The sequence below is a fragment of the Fulmarus glacialis genome, unplaced genomic scaffold (assembly GCF_000690835.1).
Source record: "Fulmarus glacialis isolate BGI_N327 unplaced genomic scaffold, ASM69083v1 scaffold14745, whole genome shotgun sequence".
Classification (NCBI taxonomy): Eukaryota; Metazoa; Chordata; class Aves; order Procellariiformes; family Procellariidae; genus Fulmarus; species Fulmarus glacialis.
In genome coordinates, this window is record NW_009212523.1 from 45,849 (window position 1) to 52,623 (window position 6,775).

The following is a 6,775-nucleotide window of genomic DNA, read 5'->3' on the forward strand; positions in this document are numbered from 1 at the left end:
TTTTTTTTTTTTTAAATAGGTCTGTTTCCTCTGTGCTCCTTTCTCCCTTGCCCCGACTGGGTCTGACCCTTTGTGGTGCCTCTTGTACCACCACCTCCCGCTTTGGGCTCAGCGAGGTGTCGCTGCAGGTGGGATGTGGTGGTAGGCCAGAGCCACCGCATGGCCCCGCTCCCGTGGGCAGCTCTTCCTCTGCCCGAGTTGCAGGGAGAGAAGGATGCGCAACTACCCGAGCAGAGCTGTACGAGGTGGCGTCTTGTGCACGTGCTGTGCAAACAAACCACGGGCGTCATTCAAGAGTCCTCTCTTCTGACGTCAGCATCGTCACAAAACCTTGAAAGAGAGCTGTACCTCCTCCAGGCTGTCTTCTTGCACAAGCCACGCCATCTAAACACATTGAGTGATCCCTGCCTCAGGCCCAAAACTTCTGCTTGAAATAGAGTAGATAAGTTCAAAATATTAGGTATTAATTTTAAAATCTTAAGTTACCAAAAGCTAGCCGTGTTCCAGATTGCGTTGTACCAGTGGCTGGTTGCTCCCACAACTCAACATTTGAGGCCTGACTTTATCCAGGTCTTGGCTCCTGCCAAACTTCACTTGTCTGTGCAGGTACATCCAGGTCTAAAATCTCAGGGTGCCTTAAGAGCCGTCTCCTAGCCAAGTCCAGTGATGCAGATTTCTCTTTATCTGCAGAAACATATGCCCCAGTGCAACTTGGATGTTGCATTCTTCAGCTCCTGTCCTAAAGTGGTGGTATGGTTATGGCTAATGAAATCTTCGCTGTGCTCCTCCAGACTATTTCCGTGGTGGATGGAGTGACTCTGGGTGCTTTGTGTAGTTTTGCAAAGATTTTCTTTGATCCTTGGGAGAAGATGAACTCTATTGTGGCTGGTACACACCCTTGCTTTCTGCAGCAATAAGCTGTTCACGGTTTATTTTCTCTCTAGTAAAGCGCAAACCAGCTTGGACAATAATTTAATGGTGTCACCTACAGTATGTCTAGTATTTAAGGAGAACCAAACCACTTACCTGAAAAGACACCTTTGGAGCTGGCGCTCACTCCAGCCTGCACTGGGATGGAAGATCCCTGGCCTACAAAATGCACGCTACCTTCAGTGCCCTTGGACTAATCTGGCTCTTGGAGCAAGCCTAAAAATGCTGTTTCCACTATTCAGACAGAGGATCACCTGCCCACACTGAGCAATTTCCACTTGGTTTTTTTTTCACTCCAGAGATCCCAGTGACAAACTCTGTGTCACTTCAGTGTTATTGTTCGATTCACCCTGTGCACTCAATTCAGTTTTCCACAGCTTTTAGCAGCTCTGTTGTTTGAACACAGCTTCATCCCACATCTCCTTCCTGCCTCACTCCTCTCTCTGGAATAAGCCAGGGAAGGGCGGGTGGGAGGGGGGTGCGTGTCTTTTAGAGAGAAGCAGCGCTTTCCAAATTCCTGCCCATCACGCAGTTGTTCGGCAGCTGAACCCTCTACCATAGCCATTCCTTTTTTTTTTTTTTTTACAGAGGCGCCTCCTCATCTCTGATCTTCTGCTGGCAAATGTCTCCTTTCATGTCCTACATCAAGGCTGCTGCTTTGGCCTCCTATCCCATTTGCTTCTCTTTTTAATGCTGTGCCAAGCATATTAACATCAGGCAGCGCTGTCCTGGACCCCTTGGCGTAACTCCCAATGCAAAACCCTCCCTTCACCCACCCGGCCAGAGCTTTGCTGGACCGGCTCCTTGCTGGCCCCTCATGCAAGCTGTGGCGGGGGGACCATCTCGACCACGGCTTGTGTATTAAAAAAAGGGATCCAGAAGGCTGGACTGACTTCTGGCCCAGCTGGCTCTGCTGTGTCCACCTCTAAGTGTCTCCTGCTGCCCTCTAGTGAGAAATGCCCGGGGTCCAGGCCTGGCATTTGGGACCAGAAGGAGAAGAAAGGGGGCCCATGGGGTAAAATATCTGTTGTATGCAGCCATGGGTGAGTTATCAGAGCCTGGCCATGAAGGACCTGCTTGGGGAGCACACGCCACCTCCTCCTCCAGGCTTTGTGGGGTACTGGTCTGCTACCTCCAATTCATCTGCCCTCATGTAAGCTTCATCCTCAGCCTGAATATACTGCAAAGCCATTGAAACTCAACAGCAGGCTGACAGGGAGACAGACTGACAGGCTATAAGGGCAGTGGAGGAAGGTGCAAGTTATTTGACAGGTGATTATAATTAGGGATTTTCTTCCTATTTATCCTGGTGTAGCTGCACACAAGCCAGTTGGACTGCTCTGTACGTACCCTGGTGTAACTGGGTTTGCTGTGGGGTTAGTATGAACGTTGCCCCGTTGCAACACAGAGGGAGAGGCTCCTCATCATCCACACTTCTAGTGCACAGGAGGGGTTTATCCAACCTGACTGACGACCTGCAACACACCGCTGATGCCCAGGTTAATGAGGCAAGGGAGGATCGGGCCACTCTGCCTTACTGGCAGCCCCCCGGGCAGCCGGAGCACTGCGCAGCATGACAGCTCTGGCTGGCGCCAGCTTAGCTGGCCATGAGTTACCTTGAGTGCCTGATTTCTTGGTAAATCCTGGAAAAACGAGGGCAGTTATATGTCAATCAATCAGTAGGGAAGGTTTTCAGCTGGGGTAAGTTAAAGTAGCTCCACAGCTGTCAGGGACACTTGGCCACCAGCCACCCACCTCGAGACCTGGCAGGGTCAATAGCACTCACCTGCAATGAATTTGCTGGGGTGAGGCTGGTGAGGTGGTCCGCTGTTTTTAAGGAAAGCCTGAGCTGCTGGTACTGTTTTCTCTCTTCTGAGGTCTTGGGGTTTCTCTTATTGCTGAGGCCGGGTAGGTAAAGAAAGAGGCTCTGTCTTCCCCTGTTTCTCAGGAATTCTGGTAAAGCAGCTGCTGAGAAAATGCCTCAATTTCTGCCTAATCTATGGTTCTTTCCAGCTCCTCAGCTGTCTCTTTACTCACTTTAGAGCTGATAGGAGTTATTGATCTCATTTACCCTCTGTACATCTTGACTGATTCTTTATTTGGAAACCAGAGTCTTGAGATGCAGAGAAAAAGCAAAGCTCGCCTCATGGGCCAGAACAAAAATGTGCTTTAGCATACCTGAAATCTGTAAGGCAGCTTTGTGCTTCCGTGGGTTGTGCTGAGATACCGAGTCCCTGGCAGGGAGGGGACCGTGACCCACTTCTGTGCTGTGGAGATGACTCTGGCCTCCTGGTCCTCTAGCGAGAACCTCTTTTGCTACCGCCCTTGTGAGCATTTCTCCAGCTCACCTGAACTCACAGCTCGGGGGAACGGCAGTTCCTGCTCCGGAGGAAAGCTGCAGCCACATTTTTGCCTCTGCCCAGGCAGCTCCTGCCCTCTAGGGCAGGTCTTGATGGTCCTAACTGAGGCGTAGGAGACGGACCTAACTCTTCATTTCCAGTCAGTGTTGCACAAGCTTCCCTCAGAGCTGCAGCTCTCATTTGAGGCCTTATAAGCAGGCTTGATGGTCAGCCCTAAGAGCACTGAGGGAAAGCTCAGTAGAGAATATGGTTGACTCTTTAACCCGAGGAGCAGTGTGACCCACCTTTTCCAACAGCTGTGCTCAACAGTGAGATAAGTTTCAGACAACCCACCTGCAGGAAAGAAAAAAAAGAAAAATAATTCTTAATTTTGGACACTTCTTGACCTACTTCCCAGCCATGTTCCTTCCCTACCACCACCCGTTGTCTGCGAGAGCGCAAGTTTTGTAAGGAAAATTGCTGTGTGACTGTTAATAGTTAAATGCAATTTTGTATATTGGATGTTTTAGAAAACATAAAGAACAGCTAAGTGCACAGACAGACTGTTGCATCCAAATGATTTACTGCTTTGCCTTTTATAGCTCTTGATTACATCAGGTTGCCGCATCAATATCTTGTCTGTTACAGTCCAGCCTGATGGGCCAGCAAGGCAAGGAATATTATTGCTGGGTGGTTTTCCAGGTGGTGTGGTAATTCAAATAGCTTTCCAGGGGGATGTAGTGCAGACCCCCCAAAGCTGGGAAGCAACTTAAACTCGTGCATGTTTGGATGCTCGTCCAGCCCATAGATCTAAAATAAAAGTACACTGTTTTCATAAACTATCCAGGGTATTTTGCTTAGGACTGGCTGGCTGTACTTGAGCAAAAACCTTGCCTGAGTATTTCACTGCATCCGTCTTTGATCCAGGCTGCAATCTAGAAGTGCAAATAGCTGTCTGTAGCAAGAGGTGAGTGAGGGCTGTAAATCAGGGTCCTGACTCCAAAACCTCCAGGATATGAAGCTGTTTGGGTCTGGTTCAGAGCGGCACCAGTAGCAATGCTTTTCTCCAGGCTGGGATTCACAGGCTTCATCTCCTTCAAAACATCAGCAGGGTAGGATCCAGGACTTAGTGCCCCAGTGCCACATCAGGATTTGGCTTTGCACCTGCAAGTCTTGTGGCTCTTCTGGAAGAGTGCCCTCCTGCTGCCTAGCAGATGAGGAAGCGTGTGATGGGATTTGGCCTTGAGGACCCAGCAAAGCCCGCAACAGGAACGGATTCCCAATGCCCTGATAGCTCCTGCAAGGCCAGATCTGAACCCAAAGGAGATTTTACCACGTAGTAGAAAATCTACTGCCTTGTCGTGGTCCCCCTCCCTTCTCCGTCCCCTTTAGCAGGCAAACCAGCTTTTCCTGTAGGATGCAGAAGGCGGTAGAGTGAAGGTAACTACGGTTGTGTGCTCAGTGTATTACCTCTGTCGTGGCACAGGGCAGCTGGGACAGGGAGGAAGGGAGAGGGGAAGGGGCTCCGTGCACTTTGAGAGAGCTTTCCTTGCAGTGGACAGAAAAAGTAGGGCTAGAAAAGCAAGTACTAAAACAGTTCATTGATGTTTTCTTGAAAGAGGCAATAGCTGTGACCTTAAGCTCCTGGGAGGCTGGGAGAGGAGAAGGAGGCTCCCTGGTGAAAACAATTTTCATCAACAGTTCAATTTCCTACTGTAGCCAGAGCTTGTGCCTCATTCGTGTACATCTCTAAATCAGATACGCTTCATACGCCTGTTCTTCGGCTGTGTGCTAGACACAACAAGTGACGGCAGGAAATTGAACACAGGACTGCATGGCTGCGGCTGCGGGGAATGCGATGGAATTAGCAATCTGACCAAGTGTCTCTTTCTGGTGGCTCCAGAACTCGCTGAAATAAAGTATAGAGCCTCAGATCCAATTTCCTGCTCTCCTTTATCCTGAGTGTACATGTCAGTCAGAGTGACCACCCGTCATTATCAGGTGATCCATCATATTAAAACAAGGGGGAAGGAAAAACCACAGCAAAAGGAAAATTAATGCTTTGCAGTCTTTGAAGTAATTCCCCTTTCATCCTCGCCCATAAAACTTTGATTTAATTTTGTATCCTGGCTCAAGGGTTTCTCTCTGTCCCAGTGCTCTGACCTGCTCAGTCCAGTTTGGACACTGGTGGAAGCCAAGCAGTACAAACATCCACACGTGCTCACCTGGCCCACGCGAGCCTTCCCTTCTGGACAGGGTCAAGGCAGGTGCCTTGCGGGACTGTCACTTCACCCGTGCTGGCTAACACCATCCCACGTCAGGGAAGCAGGAGAATTGTTGCTGCCCCAGGTACTGCTCTTCCCCACCTGCTTCATTAAATAATAAACAGTCAGAGTGTGATGCCAGGGTGGCCAGTGACCTTGTACTGGGCTGGCGTGTGAAGGAGTAGGTCCTGCAGCGTGCAAGGGGGATGCAGGCTGCGTCAGGAAGGTCTCCATGCATGTCGCACTCTTCTCTTTGAGAGGCTGAGCCAGTGGTGGTGGGACTGCCATAGTCTCCAGTCCAGTTCAAGGTGAGGAGCAAACTAATGACCCGTTTGTCTGTGATCTTGCCTTTTAGTAGAAGACATCAACTCAGATGTTGTTATTAAAGGTCTGTTATACTCCACGAGGGGGCTGGTGGCTGTGATGTTCTGGACAGAGTCCAAATTTCATTCTGCGTCCCCTTGGAAGGTGTTGGACGCAGCAGGCTTCGCTTCCTGCCCTGCGCCACTCCGCACTGCTTCTCCAGGCTCTTCAGCAGCTCCCGTAGTGCAGCGTGGACCATACTGCTCACAGTGACGAAGTTCCAGCTAATTTCCATAGGATCAGGATTTGGCTTGATCTCATCATAGTCTGTACTCTGCTAAAGAGTGGAAGCTCTCTGCATCTCCCGCTGTGCACTGCAGGAATGTTGGGCTGGTCAGGACCTCATTGCACTTGTCTCTGTAAACGCGTCAGGTGAGGGAGAGGTCCCGCATTGGCAGGTGTGGATGGGGTGAGGAGGGATTGTCCTCAGGTTCTCCAACAGCCCAGAAAAGGCTGTCCAAAGTTCAGTAGTTTGTGTTTTCCAGATTGGTCTTACAAGATGCAGAGACCCTTGACCTGGCCGAGGACAGTGCAATGCTCAGACAGTTAAGACGGAGCCTGGAGACTGAGTCTGGGCACTCGGTGCTTCACAGCCGGGGTGCCCGGGCTCACAGCTCTGCCCTCGCTGCTGCTGAGAAGGGCAGGAGCCTTTCGCAGGCAGCAGAGCCTTGGAGGAAGCGTGCGCGTGTCTTATTTACTGTGTGCTGGTGAGAAATCTGTGAAGGGAACTTCCCCTGCTCAGCATCTCAGCATCCTGGGCGGTTTCTGTAGCAAGGACTGGCGCTCGTCTGCGTGTTTCCATCAAAGAAAGGAGGTGATCTGGTTTGGCGTATTTTGTCTCATCGCTTTCCCCAGTGATTCCTGGGGTAAGGGGGGAGA